Raw genomic sequence first — 27,424 nt, forward strand, 5'->3', positions numbered from 1 at the left:
CTCTTAGCAAATACCTTGGGGTGTCTACTTTCCAAAATGGGGTCATTTTGGGGGGGGGGCTTGTGCTATCTTGACATTTCAGGGCCTCCGAAACTGTGATAGGTAGTGAGTAAGGATGAGCCGAACAACCCCCTCCCCTCCCCCTGGTTCGGTTTGCACCAGAACTTTCAAACAGGCAAAAAAAAATTTTGAACACACGAACACCGTTAAAGTCTATAAGACACGGACATGGAAAATCAAAAGGCTTATATGCATGGTATTGTCATAAAAAGTGTTTGGGGACCTGGGTCCTGCCCCAGGGGACATGTATCAATGCAAAAAAAGTTTTAAAAATGTCAGTTTTTTCAGGAGCAGTGATTTTAATAATGCTTAAAGTGAAACAATAAAAATGAAATATTCCTTTAATTATCGTGCGTGGGGGGGGGGGGGGTGTCTATAGTATTCCTGTAAAGTGGCACATTTTTCCTGTGTTTAGAACAGTCCGGCAGCAAAATGAAATTTCTAAAGGAAGAAAAGTAATTTAAAACTAATCGCGGCTGTAATGAATTGTCGGGGTCTCGGAAATATACATAAAACTCACTGAAAAAAAAACTGCATGGGTCCCCCCCCCCCAGTCCATTACCACCAGGCCCTTTGTGTCAGGTATGAATATAAAACCTTGAACCAAAAAATAAAAATTGTGGGGTCCCCCCAAAATCCATACCAGGCCCTTCAGGTTTGGTATGGATATTAAGGGCAACCCTGCCCCAATTATTTAAAAAAATGGCGTAGGGGGTGACCCCCAAAATCCACAAAAGAGCATGCAACCTGTCAGGCCGCATAAAAAGAGGGGGGTGAGGGAGCGCCCCCCTCCTGAACCGTACCAGGCCACTTGCCTTCACCATGTGGGATGGGTGCTTTGGGGCAGGGGGGCTCTTCTATCACTCTGCCCGATGAACCAAAAAACAGCTCCAACTCCGTCTCCATTGGAGGCTCCCGCCGAGTGACGCTTCTTTTTGCTTTGACAGCTGTTATATAGCTGAGGATGGGGCCACCTGGTGACATAAACAGGTGATACTGCCTCCTCTGACGCCATGTGATGTCAGAGGGGGTCGGGGGTCACCCATTTTTGGCAAAATATAAAATATTCCATGGACTCAAAATGAATATCAGCAAATAGCTTGGGGTGTCTAATTTCCAAAAAGGGGTCATTTGGAGGGACTTTAACTGTCCTGGCATTTTATGCACAACATTAGAAGCTTATGTCACACATCACCCACTCTTCTGACCACTTGAAGACAAAGCCCTTTCTGACACTTTTTGTTTACATGGAAAAAAAAATGTTGATAGAGAATTACTTTGAACCCCCAAACATTATATATGTTTTTGAATTTTAATTCACCAAAACACACTATATTGCCCAAATAGTTGGTAAAATATAAAAGAAGATCTTATACCAAGTACATAGGTACCAAACACGACATGCTTTAAAATTGCGCACAACCGTGCAGTGGCAACAAACTACATACATTTCTCCTTGGGCAGTTGAAGCGTTACTCCATAGTACCTTTGATGGGAGCACAGAGAAAGTAGACTGGGACAGATAGACAACAAGCCTGTTGGCTTTAATAAAGGAGACCTCTGTAACAGTGGCACAGACACAATTTCTGCTATTCTGAATGGAGGGACTGGAGAGAAGCTTATAGACAATGGCTTATTTGCTGCTGCTGAAAGGGCCAAGTGAGATTGAGTACATAGCAGACGTTGTGCCCACAAAAGATCGAACAATGTTGTGATAAAAAATGTGATGCCAAACAAGTAGGTGTTGGTAGAAAGTCCGGGTGGCACAGATATAAATTAAGTGAATTGGGGTTACCAATCCAAATGTGAAATTATGTATTAGGTGTCAAGACAATTGCTGAAAGAGGGTCATGTGCCAGTGGAGTTGGTGGATAGTGAAGTTGCTATGGGAAATGACCACCAGCTTTGTGTGATTTCTCTCCAGACACTGCTCTGCCGAACACCGAAATGAGTTCCCGAAAAAAGTGTTGATATTTCGGACAATGTGGAAAATTGCAATGCACTTGTAAATGATGATTTTGTTACCATGGGTGACAATGAGAATAATGGTGGACCTGAAAGCCAAGTGGACATGGTTGCTACTAACTCTGAGAAATGTGATTATATGGGTAATGCGATGACAGACACAGTAAAGGTATAAGGTGCAGTGGAATAAGGCCCCCTACAGGTTCAGGAGGGTAGTCTAGGAAGAGAAACTTTAAATAACTTATCTGCTCAGAGGGAAAATTTTAAGGAATTTAAATCTTTAAAGAGGTGCCAAGTTGAAGAGTTTAGGCTTGTGTGTGGCAGAGCATTGCCCTGCCAGGGTCTAGAAAAAGGTGGGTCAAGGGGTTCCAGGGAGCTGGTGTCATGGAGAGGAAACTGTTTTTTTTTTCCGTTTCCTCAGTCTTTCCTCCTCAGTGCAAAGTCTGTTTTGGGGTCCTGGAGCCTGGAAGTTTCAAAGTGATTCGGATGGGACAAAATCTCCAATCCTAGGTTCAGGTTTTCTGAACCACCAGCACACTAATTGGCCATGTGTGTGAAAGTCTTTTATTAGTGATCTAACCATAGTTATGGGCTCCACCCCGGCAGACAGGAAGCCGCTGCCCACCATGATCAGTGCATAAATATTAATACACCATTTGTTATAAAATATATTTGTAATCACTATGTGTTTGATAATCCTATGTGTCATCCGCATCAATACATAAAATAATACTTGTTTTAAAACAATGTCCTTAACCCCTTCAGATAGCCAAATGACGGGTACAGCGCGGACATACTTTGCTGGGAGACCGTCAATAGACGTCCTCCCCTTTGCACATTCCGCATAAGCACCTGCAGGGTGCGCGTGGTGCGCGATATGATCACTGTGTCAATGAGACTCGGGTGATCACAGATCAGAGTAAGGGGCCGGCCCCTATCATGTGATCAGCTGTCAGCCAATGACAGCTGATCATGTGATGTAAACAGAAAATCGGTAAGTCATATGCATATTCCAAGTGCATATCCCCTTAAAGCTAAGACCACAGCATCACCTTAACCAGCAATCCAGTGGTGACTTTTGGGTCGGTGTGATAATGTCAGTAGGCTCTGCCCTGACCTTGGGGACTTTTTTAAACAAATGTATAACATTTGTAACTGTTAAAGCTTCTAAAACATTGTGGAGTCACACTGAAGATGCTGTTGTAAAGAACAGAAGTTAAGGCCTCATTATTAGACAGTAATGGTAGCAGACTTATAATAGTGTCAGGAGATATTAACAGTGACAGATAGTGAGATGTTAAGTGGCTGGGTGTATTCATAGAGACCAGACATGGCAATGGTGGCAGCATGTGAGATTCTGTTTGTGGCCTGCAACTGTGAAAGGAGCAGCTTTGGATGCAAATCTGAAGCAGGGGCTTGGTAGCTACTGCCATCCAAGACTAGCTAATTTTCACAAATGCCAGTGTCCATGCACAGACGTACTCTTTTGTCAGTCACAAAACCCACCATAGCAAGCTTTGGCCTGTGGCCCAGCCCCATGACCTAGTATTCGAGGGAAGTCATCCATTTGGAAGATAATCTGGCATCAATGATGTAGCTGCAGCCAAAAGGTGCTGTGAGCAGACAGCCCTAGGCACTGAGGACTCCCTCAGACATATACTGTATTAGATAATTCCCCGAAATGTGTTTATTAGTGTGGCAAATAGTTTGATTCTTCTGAAAATATTCTCTTTATCCTGTTTCCTGCTTTTGTGAAGCAATACAATAATCAGGGAAGCATTCCAATGTGTAATATTTTTTTTTATTTAGGCAGGTTATAATCAATATATTACAAGTCATAAATATGCAAGAAAAGTGTAAAAGTTTTGATGTAAGGAAATACAGTATATAGATATAGTTTATCTTTACATTATCTTCCTCAAAAGCAAGGTGATTCTGGGCTCCTGCCTCTTTGCTCTTTACCCACATGTTGACATTTTCTTTTGTGCTCAGTTTATTACTGTCCTTTGGTTCTAATACAATGTCAGACTGATCAGATCTGCTATCTTGTCACTTTCCACTGGCTAATTTACAGGCTTATAGGGCCAGATTCACAGAATAGATACGACAGCGTATCTCCTGATACGCCGTCGTATCTCTGTGATCCGCCCGTCCTAACTATGCGGCTGATTCATAGAATCAGTTACGCATAGATAGCCCTAAGATCCGACAGGTGTAATTGACTTACACCGTCGGATCTTAGGATGCAATTCTAGGCCGGCCGCTAGGTGGCGATTCCATTGCGGTCGGCGTAGAATATGCAAATGACTAGTTACGGCGATCCACGAAGATCCGCGCATTCATTGCAATCTCGTACATCGTCGCTAGTCGGTTTTTTCCATCGCAAAGTTACACCTGCTTTAACATGACTTATCTTTAGAACAGCCATGTTAAAGTATAGCTGTCGTTCACGCGTCAAATTTCGAATTTTTTCTTTTTTGCGTAAGATATCCGGGAATACGAAACGCCGTAACGCACGTCGCCGTTCAAAAAAACCGTCGGGGCGCCGTAATTTCGCACAAAGCACGTCGGGAAATTTTAACACGGAGCATGCGCAGAACGTTCAGCGCGGAAACGCGCCTAATTTAAATGGTGCCCGCCCCATTTGAATTAGGCGGGCTTGCGCCGAGCGGATTTACGTTACACCGCCGCAAGTTTACAGGTAAGAGCTTTGTGAATCAGGCACTTACGCTGTAAACCTGCGGCGGTGTAACGTAAATCAGATATGTTACGCCACGGGGGAGCAACGTAATTGTACCTGAGAGAAGTTGCGCTATTAAAATAAATTAAACTAAACGATCAATTGATAAAAAGAAGAATGGAATTTATAATGCATAAGTGTAATCAGTTATGCACTATATGAATAGAAAATGTGAATACATACACTTTTTATGTATTCACATTTTCTATTCATATAGTGCATAACTGATTACACTTATGCATTATAAATTGCATTTAATTCATGCATCTTATCACTTATTTTAAAATTTGGTTATTTTAATATTATAAGCCAAATTTTCAATAATTATTCTTATTTTTCACATGTTTCACAAACATTTTTCTTAGCTAATATATATTTATTGTGTTCGGTTTTTTGCTGACTATATAGGAAAATTTCTCGCTTAAGGTGATTAATTCTTTTTCCCATATATTATATTAATTTTTTCGGTATAGCTCAGTGTGTTTTATACACATTGGGCTCAGACCGTCATTCACTTTTTTGACCACAAGATGGCCTTTGAATTTTTATTTTGTCAAAGTCCTTTACTGTTTTGCTCTCTTGCTTTGTGTTCCAGTGCGGCCACCATGGGCGGTCATTTAGCCCGTGACTCAGATCGAGGCTTGGTTCTAGCTAGAGTATATTTATATGTGAAGTGTCAGCACGTCGCCCGTGCCCCAGATGACGTCAATTTATGATGAAACGTGCGTCGGGAGGGTAGCGTGCTGACGCAAGACGGCTTTTATCTGTTTTTATCTTCGTTCTGTAAGTGTAATTTTTTTTACTATTAAAGCAACTAAGTCAACGTACTTCACCATGTGGGCAATATCATTCTTTTTATGTATCTACTGACCACATTGTACCGGAGGATCTTAGGATATATCACCACCGCTCAGGATCCCAAAGGCCCTGGCTAGGGGTTTAGCCGCATGCTTGTACTGCACTATGCTCTGGTAAGCCTCCCATCTATGGGGTGTTTGGTGGTGGTGGTCCCTTGAGTCACAATTATCCTATATGTGCTGGTCCTGTTGTACTTCACCATTGAGTTTTTCTTGTGACACGCTGCAATCCTGTGGATTCGTTTTGGGAAGTCTCAGCATCCATCTCTTCTTATCCCCCTGCGAGGATCATCAAAAGGCCCTGGCTGGGGTTTGCAGCCGCAAGTTTTTATTGCTTGCCATCTGGTAAGCCTCCATCCTTTTTTACTTATTTTGTGGTGTCGGCCATCACATATGCTTTCACCTTATGAACTTATATTCAACATTTGATGAACTCATTTATATATATCTTCATAGATACACAAGGACTGAATTTACAACCTACATTCATGTGTCCTATCTCCTTTTGAATTTTGGGGCCTTTTTAATTTTATATTCCATTCTTCTTTTTATCAATTGATCGTTTAGTTCAATTTATTTTAATAGCGCAACTTCTCTTTCTCCCTACTTGTATTGTGTTTGTATGACACTGTGTTGTTGCAGCTTAGTTAAAAAATGTTCTAGTGTTTTAGCGCGGTATTTCTTTTTCTGTTTTGTAATTGTACCTGAATCTGGCCCATAGTTCGCTGTTTCAGTTTTTTATTAAAGGGTTTGTTAACCCACAATATCTACTTGATATAATCCGGTCTCCTAAGGATTTGTTTCCCTGTGTGTGTGTGTGTGTGTGTGTTGTATAAAAAAAGCTGTATACACCTTATCTGTAAGCGCTGATCAGCAGTCACTTGACACGCCACATCTCTCCTCTCCCCATCTGACAGATACAGCAGGATGGGCCGAGATTCCCCCGCTAATGTCAGTCTGGAGGGGAGGAGTGAACCAATGGGTCATGTGACTGTGATTTTTATGTACAACACACAAACAGTGGGACATATCATTATAAGACAGAGTAGATTGTTTTAAATAAATAATGTTATTACAGCAGCAGCAGGGGGGGCGGGGGCGGGCCATGACACAGAAGCCAACAGGAAGGGAGGGGAGGAGGGAGGAGGACACAAGAGCAGAGAGGAGAGATAGCAGGGCTGCGAATGATGGAGACATGCAAACTGACCACGGTGTCAGGGCTCAGCAACCACGGTAATTACCGTGGTCAGTTTACATAGGGGAGGGTAGAAACTGGCAGGATCAGCCAGGTTTTTTAGGTGTTACAGGGGTCTAAATGACACAGCATAACCGCTGTGTCATCTAACATGCTTTAAAAAAGCAGGATCCTTTTTTTTTTTTTTTAGGTTAACATACGCTTTAAATTACTATCAAATGCCATATTTACTGGGCCATTGACAATACATAGGAGGAAATATACTATAGATTTAATTGATGAGGTGTCATTTCCAGTTTCAAAGGGTTCAGAAGTGTCAAACACTCCATTCGTCTTTCTTCTATAAAAAGTAAAGGAAAATAATTAATCCAAAGCACAAGCTGTGTTTTGAGCAGGTATACATTATTGTGTTTCATTATTACTTAAACTACTGTAGCTGTGTGATGGGAATTTGAAGTGATATTTGACACTTAGTGCCGGTTCACACTACAGCGACTTGGGATCTGACTTGCGTCGCCCCAAGTCGCACGACATGAGAAATTTCATTGAAGTGAATTAGAGCCATCTTAATGTACACTACTGAAGTCGCTCCGACTTCAGAAAAGGTTCCTGTACTACTTTAAGGCAACTTCTAGTCAACTTGAACCCATTGATTTCAATGGAATTTGCCTCCAAAGTCGGATCTCCGTCTTAACTGAAACAACTTTACAGAAAGAGAAAATAGTTTACTTAGGCAAACCCCTCCCTCCCACAGAGCTATTTATTCTGTGATTGGCCACAGCCAAAGTCGCCTGTCCTGGAGGCAACTTTAAGTCGCATTGTAAGTTGCTCCAAGTCACACTGAAGTCGCGCTGAAGTCGCCTTGCAAAATCGCGCTGTAAGTTGGGTTGCCCCTGTGTGAACCGGCACTAAAAAAAAAATAAAAAAATAAAGTGCATTACAAATTAAATCCAAGCATAAATAAAAATACTATGTAATGTAATTGCGTAGTTCCTTTTGGTGACTATGGGTGGTACGAGAAGCTAATCAGGCTCTACTGCACATGTATTGACAAGGATCATGCAGATACAGTAGGAGGAGAAAACAACAAGTGTGTTGTTTCTCTGTATTGGCTGTGTATTCCTTCAAGAGACACTGTCACCTCGCCCATGAGGAGCAAAGTGACAGGGTTTCTGCAAAAGGGACCAAAGAAAAAGGTGTATAATAGTGCCACAAAGTGCAGAAAAAAACACCAAAAAAAGGGGAATATTTGTTCCTATTGAGAACACAAAACAAAATGTGACATATAAATATGACAAGGTGCTGCAATTATGAATTAGTTTGAATAGTAAACTAAAAATAAAAAGTGAAAAAGTAAGAAATAATGCGCAACCTGAAAAATCGCATTAAATCTGCGAATATAATCGGATGATCAGCGACTAATAAAGTGAAGTGAAAATATGTGTGTAAATATAATCATAAAAAATTATAAAAATTGAGGTGGAAGTGATCTCAATATAACACATGTAATGAAGGAAAGCAAGCAGCAGTGTTAATTAGCAAACCCTCAACAGTAGTTATGAATGGTCATTCAAGTCCAAACAAAAAATATGAAATATAGCAACTTGGGAGTCCAAAAAGTAACAAATTTTAAGTCCAAAAAGTAGCAAAAAAGATGTAGCAAAAAAACTACACCTATGTGAGCTAAGGATCCAGCTGATGCGGGGGAGTGTGCGGTGTTCCCTGGAGAGGTGAAAAGGTTTTTCTGCTGGGGATTGCTGTATTACTGCACTCGCTTTTTATCTTTGATGTAAGAGCATTTTATATTTTATCAAACGTTCCCTACTTACAATACTACACTATTGGAGGCCCTCTGTTTGCTCTCTCCATCTCTCCCCCTGATTGGAGTTACAATAGGGACTGATCGAGGAGGTGTTTTTGAGTAAGCTGGCATACTATATGGAAGCCTGCAGAGAGTTTGAGAAGCACCAGTGAACTTTGGAAAGTGGGAAGATCGTTAACTGTGAGGAGGTGTATGCTCTAAAGAGATCCTGGATGTTTTATACACTTATTGATGAGGTGAGAGTTCTGAGAGCCCTTACACAGATGTGATCGAGCCACTCATTGATATCTTCACACATTTATGATCGGTGGACATACAGCTCCGTCTCTGTTCTCCTCCTTGGCAGTTTCACTGCACTAATCATACACGGACACTATTATAATCACCACTTTATTTATTGTTTTATTATCATCCTTTATGGTTATTGATTTATCACTATTTACCATTGTCACTTATTTATGTTATTATCACTGATGCGTGTATAGTTCAAGCGCGAAACCCCTTCTATTACATTTCATTGCATCATTAAAGCAGTTAGGTGTTTGCTCTGGTGTGCAGCTGGAGAACGACAATGGGCATGTGAAAAAGAGGAGATATTTTGTATATACACAAAATATAAATACATATAAAACCAAAATATCCTTTCTTTTTCACATGCCCATTGTCATTCTCCAAAATGAACACAACCTTTGATGAGTACAACTGTATATATATATATATAAAAATAAATAAAAAACATTAAAAATACCTACTTAGACTTTGTCTGTAGAAACAATAACTACAATGCCGATGGCAAGGATTCCAAGCACAATGCCAAGTGCAGTGTACAATACTATGTTGAGAACTATAAGACAAAAAATCAGATATTTATTAGAATAGAAAAAGTTTAACAATAAAATAAATATTTGTCAAGTAACACAATACACAAAGTGACTCAACAAAAAAGCAATTTGGCTAGGTATGCAATGTATGGTAAAACAAATATTATTATTATTTGCTGAGACATTTATGCTAATGCAGCACAAGGGGAAATGTAATGCTCAACTGCAAATTCATTAAGTGCAATAACATGCAGAAATAGTTAATTTCTTAAAAAGCTGACCCCTGACTGGTTTCTTTAGATAACTGTAATTAACCACAAGCCTATTTTTGACACTTGTTGATTACAAGTTAAAATCAGTATTTTTTGCTAGAAAATTACCTAGAACCCCCAAACATTATGGGCCAGATACACATAGAAATGGATCGGCGCAGCGTATCAGAGATACGCTACGCCGCCGTACCATACCTGGCGTTCTTTCGAATCCTCAAAGATTTTGCGCCGTAAGTTACGGCGGCGCAGTGTATTTCTGGCGGCGGAATTCAAATCGGCGATTAGGAGGGCGTGTTTCATTTAAATGAAGCGCGTCCCCGCGCCCAATGAACTGCGCATGCTCTGTTTTGAAATTTCCCACCGTGCATTGCGCGAAATGACGTCGCAAGGACGTAATTTTTTAAACTTAGACGTGACTTACGTCCATCCCGATTCACGGACGAGTTACGCAAAAAAAAAGAAAAAATTCAAATTTCGACGCGGGAACGACGGCCATATTTAACATGGCAAATCTAACTATACGCCACAAAATACCAGCTTTAACTATACGCCGGAAAAAGCAGACTAGAGTCGACCGAAGAGAATGCGACGGCCGCGCGTACGTTCGTGGATCGTCAGAAATAGCTAATTTGCATACCTGACGCGGAAAACGATGCGAACTCCACCCAGCGGACGCCAAAGTATTGCATCTACGATCCGAAGGCGTACGAAGCCGTACGCCTGTCGGATCAAACCCAGATGCCGTCGTATCTTGGTTTGAGGATTCAAACTAAAGATACGACGCGGGTAATTTGAAAGTACGCCGGCGTATCAGTAGATACGCCGGCGTACTCGCTCTGTGGATCTACCCCAGTATATGTATATCTTTAGCACGGTATTTGCGCAGCAGTCTTTCAAATGCATTTTTTTGGTAAACAAACATTTCCCTGAATCTTAAAAAAAAAATATTTTGTATATTGTGAAAGATGATGTTATGCCAAGTACAGTATATAGATACTTAACATGTTATGGTTTAAAATTGTACACACTCGTGAAATGGCGGAATTTTAACTGTTACCAGTTTAGAGTTTCAGAGGGGGTCTTTTGCTAGAATTATTGCTCTTGCTCTGATACCTCACATGTGTGGTTTTAAAACCGTTCACATTTGCAGGCATGACTTACATATGCATTTTCTTTGGTGCGCGAACCCATAGGGACAGGGGGGCGCATTAAAAGAATGTTTTATTATTATTTATTTTATTTTTATTTTTATTTTTTTACACTGTCTCCTTAAAAAAAAATATGATGACTTTTATTACTGTCACAAGGAATGTAAACATCCCTTGTGACAGTAATAGGGGGTAAGGTACTCTTTATGGAGGGATCTGGGGTCTAAAAGACCCCAAATCCCTCCTTTGCACTTAAAAGTATTCAAAACGCCAAAATCTGCGTTTTGGAATACTAGGAGTAAACTGGAAGCGACTTGGTGATGCTGCTTCCAGGTTACTACATTGGAAACCTAATCAAAGCCAATTTCGGCTTTGTTTGGGACAGCCAGCTGGGTCTCCAGGTGGGATGGGAGACCCAGGTGGAGCGGCGGAAGGGGGGAAGTCCCCTCCCACTCCTTATTATAGCAGCCAAGCGGCATCTGAGCCATATGGTTGTTATCATCAGAAAGTCGACCACCAGCTCTACAAAACGGTACTGGGGTCAAACCTGCAGCTGCAGGCTTCACCTGGTACAACCACTGCCTCAAAACGACGTACAGGTACGTCGTTTCGCGTGAAATGGTTAAAGTGGTTCTAAAGCCTTAAGGTTTTTCACCTTAATGCATTCTATGCATTAAGGTGGAAAACCTTCTTCCTCTCTTTGTCTTCTTCTTACCTTGTCATATGAAGACAATGGTCAAGGTGATGATTTTTTAGGACAGCGCCTGCTTCACTGGCAGGAACAGTGGGGCCAAACTCCAAAGGGGAACCAATTAAGTGGCAAAAGAAGACAAAGAGAGGAAGAAGAGCAGGGAGAAGAACTCAAAAGGCAAAAACGGTAGTAGGAGCTGGCGTTTTTAATATTAGTGGCTCAGAACTATCTATGGACGAACTGAAGGTCTTATGCCCCGTACACACCATCACTTTATGTGATGAAAAAAAACGACGTTTTTAAAAACGTCACTTTAATTGACCGTGTGTGGGGGAAAATGTCGTTTTATGTCAAAAAAAATTGAAACATGCTTCAATTTTATGTGTCGTTTTTCAAAACGTCGTTTTTTACTTAACAGAAATTGACCGTGTGTAGCAAAAAATGTCGTTTAAAACGACGTTTTTTCACCCGCGCATGCCCAGAAGCTAGTTATGAAGCAAGCTTCAATGGAAAAAGTGGTGAGAACGTAACCTCGCTTTGCTAGAACATTGTGAGAAAAACGATGGTGTGTAGGCAACTTCGTCTTTGAAAATTGAAGTTTCAAAAAGGTCATTTTTTACTTCACAGAAAATGTCGTTTTTTTTCATCACATAAAGTGATGGTGTGTATGCGGCATTAGACAAAGGACTCAAGTTCGCTCCGGTCCGCAATTTTAATAAATTTCAAACATATATCAGTTTGCAAAAATTTGTCAGGACCTTAAATATTAAGCAGTATTTTTTGTCTAAACCCAGAGCTCTTCGTCCAGTTCCTATTTTTGTCCCAGGCCCACATGTCCCCCAGGAGGTACACTCTAACCTGTCTAATAAGTCACTTTTTAACCCTCCTAAACATGGCTATGGACATATAGAAGTGTTTAAAAACATGGTTGCCAGCGATTTGGAATCCATGAGAATTAAAAAAGTTAGGGATCCACATTATTTAAAATTGGGAATTGCGTCCCTGGAGAAAAATAAAAATGTGGTGGTCAGACCCGCTGATAAGGGGGGGGGGGGGTTGGTGGTAATGAGCAAAATATATTATAATGAGGAAATGAACAGATTGTTGTCAGATCGTTCCACTTACAAACTGCTGAGCAACGATCCTGTCCTTGTTTATAAGAGTGAGCTTCAGTCATTGAATAAGCAAGGTTTTACCAGAGGGGTATTGAATAAAAAGGAATCGCTATACTTGGATCCCAGTGCGTGCAGAAGGCCTATTATCTATTTTTTGCCTAAAGTGTATAAAAATGCCTTGGCCCCGTCGGGCCGACCCATTGTGAATGGGATAGATTCGGTCACTGCACGCCTGGGACAATATATCGATAATTTTCTTAAACCTCTGGTTTGTACCACTACTGATTATCTCAAGGACACAAGACATGCCATTCAAATAATTGAGTCTACTCTGGCCTGTGACAATAGTCTTCTTGTCACAGTTGACGTGGGCTCATTATACACCTTCATATGACACCAGGATGCTATCAAATCTGTAAAATGGGCCTTAAGTTCCTCCAACTTACCTGTCTCATTACAAAGTTTCCTTGTTGAAGCCCTTGAGTTTTGTTTGTCTAGAAACTATTTTTGGTACGACCATAGCTTTTTCCTACAAACACTTGGCGTCGCAATGGGTGTAAGGTTTGCACCCAGCGTGGCCAATCTATTCATGGCTTTGTGGGAAGAAGAAACTGTATTCAAAGACAGACCAGCCCAATTGAAACAGTATTTTCGATACATTGATGATCTTATAATCATCTGGGAGGGCAATCTGAGTAGTTTACAGCTCTTTATGTCCAGGCTGAATGATAAAAACATCAGATTAACTTGGAGCTCTGATGCCTCCAGTTTATCATTTCATGATCTGGAGATTTTCAGAGCTGGTTCTGGCTTTAAAACCAGGAATTTCTTTAAACAGTCCAACAGAAACGGTTTTATACCCCTAGACAGCTGCCATCACAAATCATGGTTGTGCAACATCCCCAGGGGCCAGTTTATTCGCCTGCGGCATAACTGTACCCTGGGGTCAGATTTTTTTGCACAATCAGATATCCTTGCGGAACGTTTCTTGCAAAAGGGATATAATCAAGATGAGATTGCTGGTGAAATCAAAAAGGTTGGGGATATGTGTCATGGATCTTGAGATATTAAAGTGTTTCTACTTGACATCTGTTACACAGGAGAGGGACATTCAATGCAAGGACACCGGCTATTGAAATGCTAAGTGGAACCAGCTAGAGAAATACCTTTTATTGTGCTCTGCAGGCTAAGAGCGGGTGTCGGAGACGCTCCGTCTGGCTAAAAAACTATGGATTGAAGGTTAATTGAATCTAGAATGTATGTGTGAAGATGTATGTGTTTATTGTTCTAAAGGTCAGAAGCCTCCTGTCAGCTGTATTGAATTAGCATTCTATTGTCTAAAGCAATGTAACCTCTCAGAGGTAGTAATTAAGTAGACCGGGTTATTGTGTACATTGATTACCCCCTGGGGCTTCTGTCTCAATACACAAGTCTTTCTATCCAAGCTATTGGACCAATCCCTGTTGACAATTTCAAGTCCTCATTTGCATGGTCAAGGAGGACTTGAGTGAAGACTGGATATACTTTACAATTGACCAATAGGAAAGCGGTTGTTGGGAGTGGGATGTTCCAAATTCTGTATAAAAGTGTGCTGTGTAATTGAAAATAAAGAGTCCTGTTGGAACTTACATACAGCCTGCCTGGTGTTTGTTCTTAATGGGTCCGAATGGCACATAGCTGTAATTCGGATCCCGGAACCTTGGATGACTGGACCATCAGACGTTGCAATCTGCAAGCTGACTCACTGGTAGCAGAGGAGTGTCGGGAGAGCAGGACCTGGGCGAGGAAGGATCTCGTCACATTGGTTGGCAGCGGTGGGATTTGCTCTCCAGTTACTGGGACAACTCCAAACCACCACCATGAATGACCAGCTATGCAGCCTGCAGGAGAACCATGCTAAAAGACTTGCTTGAGAGCCGTGGAGGGACCGGTGGGAAGAACAAGGCCACCCTGATCATTGCGCTAGCCGAGATGGATCAGAGGGATGGTGATGCAGGACCCCGGTCAGTTGAAGACTTGTTCCAGCAGCGAGTTCAACAGCGGTTGGCATTATATGGTGCGAACCCATCAGAGACCGCCATACAGAATACCATTAGAGACCTCCAGCGGCAGGATGAGAGAGAACGAGAGCGACAACAGAGAGAACGAGAGCGGCAACAGGAGCTGAGAATTGCAGAAATACGGCGATCGGTGACAACGCCTAAAGAAGCAGCACCAAAGGAAAGAAGAGGAGAGGTACAGATACCAGTAACCATGGAAGAGGAATTCAGCAGGAGGTTGCGAGAGAAGCAGATACAGCGCAGAGGACCAGTATCAGAGGAGGTCCTCCTTGGATGGTCTGATTCGATCCGCTGCGAACTCTGGAAAGAAGCGCTAGCCCGTGAGCAGCGACACCAGGGAAAAGCTCTCCCCTCCATCCATGTAAGGTACTGGTCACAGTATGAAGTAAGAATGCTGTTATTAGGGGAACAACCGAAGCAGGAGTTGACAGCAGAGTTAAGCAGGCTGATCCGGGCAGAGATGCGGTTGGACGAGAGCTACAGAGCCCTCCGGTGGTATGTAGTCCAAGAGTGCCCGTGGTCAGCGGATGACAGCCCCACGGAAGGCTTTGGCTATGATGGCCTGGGATTGTTGTATTGGAGGATGTCCAGGGATCCCAACTTTGGGAGCGATCGGGAGTGGCGTTGGGAGGAAATAATGGAGCACAGAGAGCGAAGACTGAATGTCCCGGAAGTGCACTGGTTACAGGAAGATTTGGAATTCCTGGCCGCTCAGGAATGGGAACTGGAAATCGCCTACAAACAGCTGCTAGACTTCGCTCAGCAGCAGGGTGAGGTTCCCTTTACATGGAACTTTGAGGAAATATCAGCTGACAGTGATGAAATCCTGGCTGAAGAATCGGCAATGTGGCAGAGTAACAGTGGGCTTTGCCAACCTGCCCCTGTAGCTATGGACCCGGAGGTCTTATGGCGGATGCAGCAAGCGCTGACTGACCTTGATGATCCGGTTTCTGCATGGGATGATTTTGAATGGAGGATTGTGCCTGTCCAGCAGTATGCCAGTGAATCGGCAGTGGAAAATCTGGAGATGGCCATTCCCAAAGCTGAAGTACTGACCGCAGGGCCGAGCTCTGCTAACCTCTGCTCAGTACCTATAGCATCTTCTGGGTTCCATGGACAGAAGATGGTGAACCTCTATCCCCAGACACCAGTTGTAGAGACAGGGGATTTGATAGACTTTTCTGCTGAGGAAGAACAATCTGGGGAGCCTCCAGCAGAAGTGCTGGCAACAGGGCGGAGTGCTAGCCATCTCTGCCCAGCACCGGGACCAACTGTGGAGTTCCAGGGAGCCGGGGCGGTTGGCCCCCCTCCCCAGCAACAAACTGAGGTGGTAAAGCTCGTACTCCCAGCTGAATTACTGGCAGCAGGACAGGATGCTACTGGCGGCTACACCCCACTACAGCTTGAGCGGATATCGGTGGATGGGACTGTGGTCTCCACTCACAGCAGCCCAGCGGAAGAGCTGGCATCAGAGCAGAGTGCCCCGGGCCTCTGCTCTCAACTAACAGAAGAGGGGGTTCCTGTGGTAGTGGATGGGACTCCGATCTCCACGAACACAACCCCAGAACATGGTGCGGCACTGAGACAGGAGGATGTCGGCTTTGCTTTGCAAGCACCGGGGGATTTTTACCTAGCATCAGTGGATGGGACTGCAGTCTCCACTGGTATACCCCAGGAATGGTGGCCAGTTGGCCCAGATTCCCAACGACATGATGAACTGAGCCCAGCCACCCTGTCTCCTCTCCAGCGGCTGAAAGGACTCCAGGGAGAAGGGCCAGTCCAGGCCTCTCCCCAGCGGCAGGCGTGTTCTCTGAGAGAGGCAGAGATTGGCTGGGTGAGTAATGCTCTGTTTGGGACAAGTTATCTGGGGTACTGGGTGGGTACCGGAATTGGGGTCTCTCCCAGTGTTAGTCTCCTGCCAAAGGGGGTGATGTGTGACAGACCTAGCCGGGACAGGGGCTTTTGGAGAGGACTGAATGTGAGCCTCTTGCCGTCCGATTATGGGCCAGGACCTCAAAACAGGAAGGCAGATGGGTCATCCCAGCAGACAGTCCTGGAACTTTAAGACTATTTTCCCAACATCCTCGAGTTGACCCGTTTGGGTCCCACTGCGGCTGTTGGACTGTTTCCCAGGGGAAGTAATGTCATGGATCTTGAGATATTAAAGTGTTTCTACTTGACATCTGTTACACAGGAGAGGGACATTCAATGCAAGGACACCGGCTATTGAAATGCTAAGTGGAACCAGCTAGAGAAATACCTTTTATTGTGCTCTGCAGGCTAAGAGCGGGTGTCGGAGACGCTCCGTCTGGCTAAAAAACTATGGATTGAAGGTTAATTGAATCTAGAATGTATGTGTGAAGATGTATGTGTTTATTGTCCTAAAGGTCAGAAGCCTCCTGTCAGCTGTATTGAATTAGCATTCTATTGTCTAAAGCAATGTAACCTCTCAGAGGTAGTAATTAAGTAGACCGGGTTATTGTGTACATTGATTACCCCCTGGGGCTTCTGTCTCAATACACAAGTCTTTCTATCCAAGCTATTGGACCAATCCCTGTTGACAATTTCAAGTCCTCATTTGCATGGTCAAGGAGGACTTGAGTGAAGACTGGATATACTTTACAATTGACCAATAGGAAAGCGGTTGTTGGGAGTGGGATGTTCCAAATTCTGTATAAAAGTGTGCTGTGTAATTGAAAATAAAGAGTCCTGTTGGAACTTACATACAGCCTGCCTGGTGTTTGTTCTTAATGGGTCCGAATGGCACATAGCTGTAATTCGGATCCCGGAACCTTGGATGACTGGACCATCAGACGTTGCAATCTGCAAGCTGACTCACTGGTAGCAGAGGAGTGTCGGGAGAGCAGGACCTGGGCGAGGAAGGATCTCGTCACAATATGGATCAAGCACCTTTGGTAGCTGGTCATTGTCCTAGGTCACCACCAAAAATAGATAACACTCAACTTCGGATCATTCTAGATTACAATGTTCAACATAAAAAATTTGAAAAAATTATTATGAAACATTGGAAGGATCAGGTGTTGGCTACTATACTACCATCATGTCCCAGGTTCATTTACCGTAGGGCACCTACACTGAGGGATGTTATAGCCCCGAGTGTTGTTGACCCCCCTGTTGACCCCCCCTGTGGTAAAAGTTGGGGGGATTTTCCCACTCCTAACTGGTTTCTATGCATGTGGGAGGTGTCCACCATGCAAGAAATGCAGACAAACCGTTAAAAAACAGAAGGAATTTGTAGCCAATACCACAGGGAACACTTATCCTATCAAAAACCTCATCACTTGTAACACTGTAGGGGTTGTGTATGTTCTCCAGTGTGATTGTGGATTACAGTACATTGGGAGGACATCTAGACCTCTCCATGTGCGCGTTGGAGAGCATGTCAACAACATTATTAAAGGTCTAAGGACCCATAATGTATCTAAACACTTCCGATATTTCCACAACAAGGATCCGAGGTGTTTGAAGTTTTGGGGTCTAGAGAGGGTCCAGCCACACTGGAGAGGGGGGAACTTTATCCCCCAACTCAGCCAGCGTGAGTCATATTGGATCCATGAGAGTCAGGTTTTGGTGCCGAGGGGGTTGAACGTTGAATTTGATCTCAACTGCTTCATCTCCAATAAATGACTACTTATGGTTCTTTATCATTTATTGTTTATTATTATGTATTTCTTCTGTTTGATTTAACGTACTCTTTGCCATTTCCCTATGATCTCTTCTCAGCGTGTTCAAATGTGATGCATCATATATATGAATTATTAGATTATTGTTTTATAGTTTCCATATACATTTAGGATGTGTTAGTGTTTATAGGAAAGGTCGCGGGTGTACGTTTATGTTTTTATAATATAATGGCATTTACACTCCAAATTGGGGGTGTATTTTATACTGTTAAAAGTTGACGCGGTGTATCCATGGGTTTTTTGTCTCGTTATGGCTGGCGAGCCGAGTTTCCTCTCACTCTGGCTTCCTGTTATGGCCTGTGTTATGTTTTGGGACTCTCACCATGGTTGCCGCGTCTGTATTTCTAGGAGTCGGGTGATGCCCTGGCTCCACCCACCGCTGATGAAGTCCAATCAGACGTAACGCGCGTACGGGGGAGGGGCTTTGTGACGTCACCCGCGTCCTTTCCATTGCCGCTCACGGCTGTACACCACGGCTACATGCCATGCTTTTTTATGCTTTTAATCTTGTCCGCTAAACCAGACGGTAGTCCTTCAGTGGATTTCTTTGTGCCAATTGTCCAGTCCAGGATTTTTGCTGTATAGTGAACTTTTTTACCCTTGGAATAAAACATAAACAGTCTACACTGAGATTGTGTTTTCTGTTTTTTATATCTGATCGGATTACTTACCACCCTGCTGGATCCATCCGCATCTTCTCTCCCATGGTGAGACCAAGCTTTTTTGACCAGTTGTTAACACAAATGGTCCATCCCATCTGGTAAGGAAGCATTTCTCTTGTTGGTGGAGGAAACATCACTTTCGTTTGAAGAGTTTTTGCTGTATCACTGGGTGTCATCTTCAGTCATTTTTATATGGACTTTTATTGCGCTGCACTTATATATTTTTTCATTTGCTATATTTGAGGTCGTGTTTACCTTTTTTTGCGTTCAGCTTTAAAAATGTTTTAGTTTAATTGCATCGTTTGTGCGCTGATTGCTGCTCTTATTGTCTATTGTTATAAATCAAAGACATTTACCTGGTGAAGGTGTATGAGGACTTGATGGTGTGTAAAATGCCTTTGGGCTTGTAGTGGAGAGAAATGATGGTTTTGTAGACTCAGTGGTGCTTGAGATAGGATAAGGTGTGGTTGTTGTAGGAGAAGTTGTTGTAGAACCTAAACAGAAAATACAAATTTTGTGATATACTTGGTAAGGGCTCTTTCACACATGCGGACCGTATGTCCGTTTTTTCATCCATCCGTTTACGGATGAAAAAGGGACATACATTGATCCCTATGAGATTTCAGGTGTCAGCGGTTGAACATCTGCTGACACCCGATCTCACCTGGTTCCGCAATCCTCCAATTCTGCAGATAGAGGAAAACCCTATTTTTCCATCCGTCTGCGGATCGGATCAGTGAAAATGGACAGACGGTCTGTATTCATCTGATCCCCCCATAGGGGAGAGCAGAGATCTGGCAGGGCGGTCCCTGCACAGTGTGCGGGGACCGCCCTGTCATCCGCCAGCTCAGCGGGGATCAGCGGAGCGATCCCCGCCGAGCAAGCGGAGGTTCACGGGGCGGATCATCATGGATCCCTTAGTCATATAAGTAATGCCCTGTACACACGATCGGTCAATCCGATGAAAATGGTCTGATGGATTTTTCCATCAGTTATCCGATGAAGCTGACTGATGATCAGTCCTGCCTACACACCATCAGTTAGAAAACCGATTGTGTCAGAACGCGGTGACGTAAAACACAACAACATGCTGAGAAAAATAAAGTTCAATGCTTCCAAGCATGTGTCGACTTGATTATGAGCATGCGTGTATTTTTAACCGATGGACGTGCCTACAGACGATCGTTTTTTTTTTCTATAGGTTTTTTATCCATTAGATCATTTTAAAACAAGTTCCAATTTTTTTAACCGATGGATAAATAACCGATGGGGCCCACACATGATCGGTTTGGTCTGATGAAAACGGTCCATCAGGCCGTTTTCATCAGACAAACCGATCGTGTGTACGCGGCATAAGAGTAAAAAGCATCATAGGACAAATATTCTGTAAATGGAAAAAATAATAATTGACAAACACTTGGGGCTGACATTGCTAGCCCTTTTTTAAACAAGTTAGTTGCCTGGCTGTTTTTGACTGTAACACTTTTAAGTCTCATGCCGCGTACATACGATCATTTTTTGGCATTAAAAAAAACGTTGTTTTTAAAAAAAATGGCATTTAAAATGATCGTGTGTGGGCTTCACATAATTTTTCGGGTTCTGAAAAACGTCAATTTTTTTTTTTCGAACATGCTGCATTTTTTAACGACGTTTTGAACAATGTCGTTTTTCGGGTTGTAAAAAATGATCTTGTGTGGGCTAAAACGACGTGAAAAACCCGCGCATGCTCAGAAGCAAGTTTTGAGACGGGAGCGCTTGTTCTGGTAAAACTAGCGTTCGTAATGGAGTAAGCACATTCATCACGCTGTAACAGACTGAAAAGCACAAATCGACTTTTACTAAAACTAAATCAGCTAAAGCAGCCCAAATGGTGGCGCCATCCGCATGGAACTTCCTCTTTGTAGTGCCGTTGTAGGTGTTGTACGTCACCGCGCTATGCTAGAGCATTTTTTTAAAACGACCGTGTGTGGGCAACGTCGTTTTAATGATTGTTGGAAGTTGAAAAAAACTTTGTTTTTCTACATGCTGAAAAATATCGTTTTTTTTCATGCCGAAAAAACAATCGTGTGTACGCGGCATCAGTCCCAGAATATGCATGCTATAAATGAGCATTAGAAATGTGTCAGAATTTATTGATCTCTATATCTTTTCTAGGTCAGACAACTAGAAAATATTTAAGCCAATTGGTATAAGTATAGGTATGTATACAAAAAGAAGTGGATTATTTTGCTGTTAATATTTTTAGACTACTCTAGAATTCAAAAGAAAATTCTCATGTGATTAAGTACAATGTGTACATATTCAGATATATACAGTATTTCACTCCTGACTGATACAATTTTTCAGTAATAGAGGTTGGAGTGGCTCCTGTAATTACTATCTAGAGTCAAATAATGTAAAAAAAAGTTCATATTACTATTTACTGTGAGCAATACCAGATAGTGATAACGCAAAATGCTGACTATGAAAATTACAGCTATGTACCTGATGGTTTTGATGTTGTAGTGGTTGTGGTAGTGGGTGTACCTAAAAGACAGAATGCATCATGGTAAACTTCTGTTTTAAATCAACTGAACTATGCAAGCAAATCTTCTTCATGAAATTTTGAATTATGTGAACAGTAATGTTCAAACTTTATACAATATAATTTAAAGATAAAGTCCAAGGAAAGGTCAGTGAACTATAAATGGATCACATGACTTACCAGGACAGTATCCTGGGAAGAAAGATATATCATGAATGGCAACATCATTACGGAAGTCTTCACCTCTAACACCTTCAATAATAATCTAATAATAATAAATATGGGGCTTCCCTACTGAAGCAAACAGTAATATAAAGCAAAGAGTGACATGCAATTCATAGTATTTTATAGCTACCAGTTTTATAAAACAAAATAAAAAATATATGTTCTTTCACAGGTGCAATATATACAGTACATTAACCACTTCATTAAATTGAAGGCTGGGTGGGCCTCTCGTCAATCCAAGTGGTCGTCATTAGGGATGAGCTTTATGTTCGTGTCGAACATGAGTTCGACTCGAACATTGGCTGTTCACCCGTTCGGCGAACAGCGAATAATTTGGGGTGTTCGCGGCAAATTTAAAAAGCACCCTTTAAAAGTCTATGGAAGAAATCAAAAGTGCTAATTTTATAACAATGCAAGTTATTGTCATAAAAAGTGTTTGGGGACCTGGGTTCTGCCCCAGGGGACATGTATCAATGCAAAAAAACGTTTTTAAAAACTGCAGTTTTTTCGGGAGCAGTGATTTTAATAATGCTTAAAATTAAACAATAAAACTGAAATATTTCTTTACATTTTGTACCTAGGGGGGTGTATAGTATGCCTGTAAAGTAGCACATGTTTCCTGTGTTTAGAACTGTCCCTGCATAAAATGTAATTTCTAAGGGCTCTTTCACACGTCCGCTCCACTTGTCCGTGTATTACAAGTCCGTTCACGGACTTGTAATACATCCCTATGGGATCGCGTCCGTTAGCGGATGGAGCATCCGCTTGCGTCCGCGTCCGTCGGGATCCGCTTTTCCGAACGGAAGAAACCCTATTTTTCTTCCGTTCGGCGGAACGGATCGGATGCAGACGGATAGACGGTCCGTCTGCATCCGATCCCCCATAGGGGACAGCGGAGCAGAGACAGGGCGGTCCCTGCACTGTGTGCGGGGACCGCCCTATCCGCCGACAGCTCAGCGGGGATCCCCGCTGAGCTTTGGCGGACACACGGAGCGGACCCAGAAACGGTCCGCTCCGTGTGAAAGAGCCCTAAAGGAAAAAAAGTAATTTAAAACTACTCGCGGCTATTCATGAATTGTCGGGTCCCGGCAATACAGTTCTAAGTCATTGAAAAAAACGTTAGAGCGAGAGCAATAATTCTAGCCCTAGACCTCCTCTATAACTCAAAACATGTAACCAGTAAAAAAAATTAAAGCGTCGCTTATGGAGATTTTTAAGTACCAAAGTTTGGCGCTATTCCACGAGCGTGTGCAATTTGAAGTGTGACATGTTAGGTATCTATTTACTCGGCGTTCACATTATGCAAACTTGGGCTAACTTTACTGTTTTCTTTTTAACCAAAAAAATGCGTTTGAAAAATTGCTGCGCAAATACCGTGCAAGATAAAAAGTTGCAATGACCGCCATTGTATTCTCTAGGGTCTCTGCTAAAAAAACGTATATAGTGTTTGGGGGTTCTATGTAATTTTCGAGCAAAAAAATTATGATTTTTACATCTAGGAGCGAAGTGTCAGAATTGACCTGGGCTTCAAGTGGTTAAAAAAAAAATCTAATGACTTTTATTACTGTCACAAGGGATGTAAACATCCTTGTGACAGTAATAGTGGGTAATAGGTACTCTTTATGGAGGGATCTGGGGTCTAAAAGACCCCAAATCCCTCCTTTGCACTTAAAAGTATTCAAAGCGCCAAAATCTGTGTTTTGTAATACTAGGAGTAAACTGGAAGCGACTTTGTGACGTCGCTTCCGGGTTATTTCATTGAAAACCCAATCGAAGCCAAGGGCGGCATTGTTTGGGACTCCAACCAGCCGGGTCTCCAGGTGGGATGGGAGACCCAGGAGGAGCGGCGGGAGGGGGGACGTCCCCTCCGGCTCCTTATTATAACAGCCAAGCGGCATCTGAGCCACATGGTTGTTATCATCAGAAAGTCGACTGCCAGCTCTACAAAAAAAGTACAACGCTGCAGGCTTTACCTGGTACAAACACTTCCTCAAAACGACGTACAGGTACGTTGTTTCACGTGAAATGGTTAAAGTGGTTCAAGTGGTTCTAAAGCCTTAAGGTTTTTCACCTTAAGGCATTCTATGCCTTAAGGTGAAAAACCTTCTGTGCTGCAGCTGCCCCTCAAGACCCCCCACCTTCCCTTACCTGAGCCCATCCAATTCAGAGATGTGCACGGTGCAGCAGCTCCCGGCGCTGTCTCTCTCCTCGTTGGACAGATTCATAGCGGCAGGAGCAATTGGATCTCGCTGCTGTCAATCAAATCCAGAGATGCAGGAGCGGGGGGCGGGGCAGAGTCCTGCTGTCTGTGTCAATGGACGTAGCAGTGGGAGTCGGGAGCGAGCACACATGGGTGGAGGGGCCTGGAGCACTGGCCGGGGACCCCAGAAGATGAAGATCTGAGCTGCTCTATGCAAAACCATTGCACAGAGCATGTAAGTATAAGCATGTTCGTTATTTTTATGAAAAATAAAACAAGGCTTTATAACCACATTAATTGCTTTTTTATACATTTGTAAAATATTGTTTGGCATACCTCAATGTTCATGATTACTACACTATATAAAAAAAAGCATCATTGTGCAACATATGAATCGTTCCTTTATCTGGTATTCAGTATTAGTTCATCCAAGTCAAATTCTAATAAAAATGTATTCACTTAAAAATCTTCTTGAAATTTGACCCCCATCAGCATGTTAATTTAATAGAATAAAGTTACAATCTGATCATTTACAATCCTAACTAGTCAGACAGATGCATGTTATTTTATAGTAACCAGTTTTGTAGAGCACAATAAACCATATGTTCTATGACAGGCTGACACAGAGGAGATCACATGATCGTACTGGAGCCGCCTGAAAATAGGTATAGTAAGTATACAAATCTTTCTTACACAAGTTAGTCAGAATTGGTGTCTTAAGACTTCAGTTATAGAAAACTGTGTCAGATAAATAAAAGACATTTACCTGGTGAAGGTGTACGAGGACTTGATGGTGTGTAAAATGCCTTTGGGCTTGTAGTGGAGATAAATGATGTTATTGTAGACTCAGTGGTGCTTGAGATAGGATGAGGTGTGGTTGTTGTAACAGAAGTTGTAGAACCTAAACAGAAAATAAACATGTTGTGATATACTTGGTAAGGGCTCTTTCACACATGCGGACTGTATGTTGAAAGATGAAAAAGGGACATAGATTGATCCCTATGAGATTGCGGGTGTCAGCGGATGAACATCCGCTGACACCCGATCTCATCCGGGTCCGCAATCCTCTGATTCTGCAGACGGAGGAAAACCCTATTTTTCCATCCGTCTGCGGACCGGATCAGGTGACCACGGACAGACGGTCCGTGTAAATTCGATTCCCCAATAGGGGAGAGTGGAGATCTGACAGGGCGGTCCCGGCACAGTGTGCCGGGAGAGCCCTGTCATCCGCTGGCTCAGCGGGGATCAGCGGAGCGATCCCCGCCGAGCAAGCGGAGGTTCACGGGGTGGATCTTTATGGATCCGTCCCGTGTGAAAGAGCCCTTAGTCATATCAGTAAGAGTAAAAAGCATCATAGGACAAATATTCTGTAAATGGAAAAAATAATAATTGACAAACACTTGGGGCTGACATTGCTAGCCCCTTTTTAAACAATTTAGTTGCCTGGCTGTTTTTGTCGAGCAAACTGTTGTGGATCTCGATGAGAAAAAAATAGAACATGCTCTCTTTTTTCTCGTCGGGAGTCTCAATTTTCTGGTCGTGGTTCTCGTCGGGCTGGTTTAGGACGAGAAACACGTTTGTGTGTATGGTTAAAAACCTGTGCATGCTCACAATAAAGTATGAGACGGGAGCGCACCTTCGGTAAAAGTAGCATTCGTAATGGAGATAGCACATTCGTTACGCTGTAACAGACTGAAAAGCGCGAATCGTCTCTCACCAAACTTTTACTTAACACACAGTAACATGAGATTAGCAAAAGCAGCCCCAAGGGTGGTGCCAGTGGAATCGAACTTCCCCTTTATAGCGCTGTCGTATGGGTTTGGTCGTCACCGCATTTGAGAACAACAAGATTTTGTCTCGACAGTGTGTATGCAAGGAAAGCTTGACAAGAATCTCGTCAAGCTTGACAAGAACCTTGTCGAGGAAAACAACATTTCTTTTACGACGAGATTCTCGGTCGTGTGTATGAGGCATAACACTTTTAAGTCTCAGTCCCAGAATATGCATGCTATAAATGAGCATTAGAAATGTGTCAGAATTTATTGATCTCTATATCTTTTCTAGGTCAGACAACTAGAAAATATTTAAGCCAATTGGTATAAGTATGGGTATGCGTACAAAAAGAAGTGGATTATTTTGCTGTTAATATTTTTAGACTACTCTAGAATTAAAAAGAAAATTCTCATATGATTAAGTACAATGGGCCAGATTCACAGAATAGATACGACGGCGTATCTCCTGATACGTCGGGTATGCAAATTAGCAGTTACGGAGATCCACAAAGGTTTTCGCGTTCGTTATGTCGGCCCAAGTCTTTTTTTCCCGTCGCAAAGTTAAGTGTGCTATTAACATGGTGTAAAATTACTCCACCATGTTAAAGTATGGCCGTCGTTCCCGCGTCAATTTTGAATTTATTTTTTTCGGCGTAAGTACGTTACGCACGTCGCGATTCACAAACACATTGCGCCGCCGTAATTTCGCGCAAAGCACGTCGGGAAAATTGCGAACGGAGCATGCGCAGAACGTCCGGCGCGGGAGTGCGCCTAATTTAAATGGTACACGCCCCATTTGAATTGGGCGGGCTTGGGCCAGACGTGTTTACGATACACCGCCGCAAGTTTACAGGTAAGTGCTTTGTGGATCAGGCACTTACACTGAAAACTTGAGGCGGTGTAACGTAAACGGGTTACGTTGCGCCGCCGCAATTGTACCAGAATCTGGCCCTATGTGTACATATTCAGATATACAGTATTTCACTCCTGACTGATACAATTTTTCAGTAATAGAGGTTGGAGTGGCTCCTGTAATTACTATCTTGAGTCAAATAATGTAAAAAAAAATCATATTACTCTTTACTGTGAGCAATACCAGATAGTGATAACAAAAAATGCTGACTATGAAAATTACAGCTATGTACCTGATGGTTTTGATGTTGTAGTGGTTGTGGTAGTAGGTGTACCTAAAAGACAGAATGCATCATGGTAAACTTCTGTTTTAAATCAACTGAACTATACAAGCAAATCTTCTTCATGAAATTTTGAATTATGTGAACGGTGATGCTCAAACTTTATACAATACTAGCTGAATACCCGGCGTTGCCCGGTCTTCCTATCTTAACCTTTTGGGGAGGAAAATCATAGTAATATAAATATACCCATCTTTTATATAAGGGTGTAGGTAAGGGTTAATTTAACTGTCATATATTTTTATTTGGCATATAAGTAATATGTGTACCAGGTATTATTGAAATATCTCCAGGCGTACAGAAGTTATGTGGGAACATACATTTCCCATTGATTTGCATGGGACTTTAAACAAAAACCCCGACCCTCACCAAATGGGGGTGGGTAAGGGTTAAACCAC

The 27,424-nt window shown here is 42.6% G+C and overlaps 1 long non-coding RNA gene across 1 annotated transcript; it reads right to left on the bottom strand.

Annotated features, from left to right (window-relative positions):
• Positions 1-19,361: 19,361 nt before the first annotated feature.
• On the bottom strand, positions 19,362-27,178 carry LOC120936845. Its single transcript, XR_005748645.1, has 4 exons — positions 26,979-27,178; positions 24,828-24,962; positions 21,597-21,638; positions 19,362-19,606 (listed from the first exon to the last, which is right to left on the bottom strand). It is a non-coding gene; the product is annotated as an uncharacterized LOC120936845 (long non-coding RNA).
• Between the last annotated feature and the right edge of the window lie 246 nt (positions 27,179-27,424).

This window comes from Rana temporaria, chromosome 4, assembly GCF_905171775.1.
Source record: "Rana temporaria chromosome 4, aRanTem1.1, whole genome shotgun sequence".
Taxonomy (NCBI): Eukaryota; Metazoa; Chordata; class Amphibia; order Anura; family Ranidae; genus Rana; species Rana temporaria.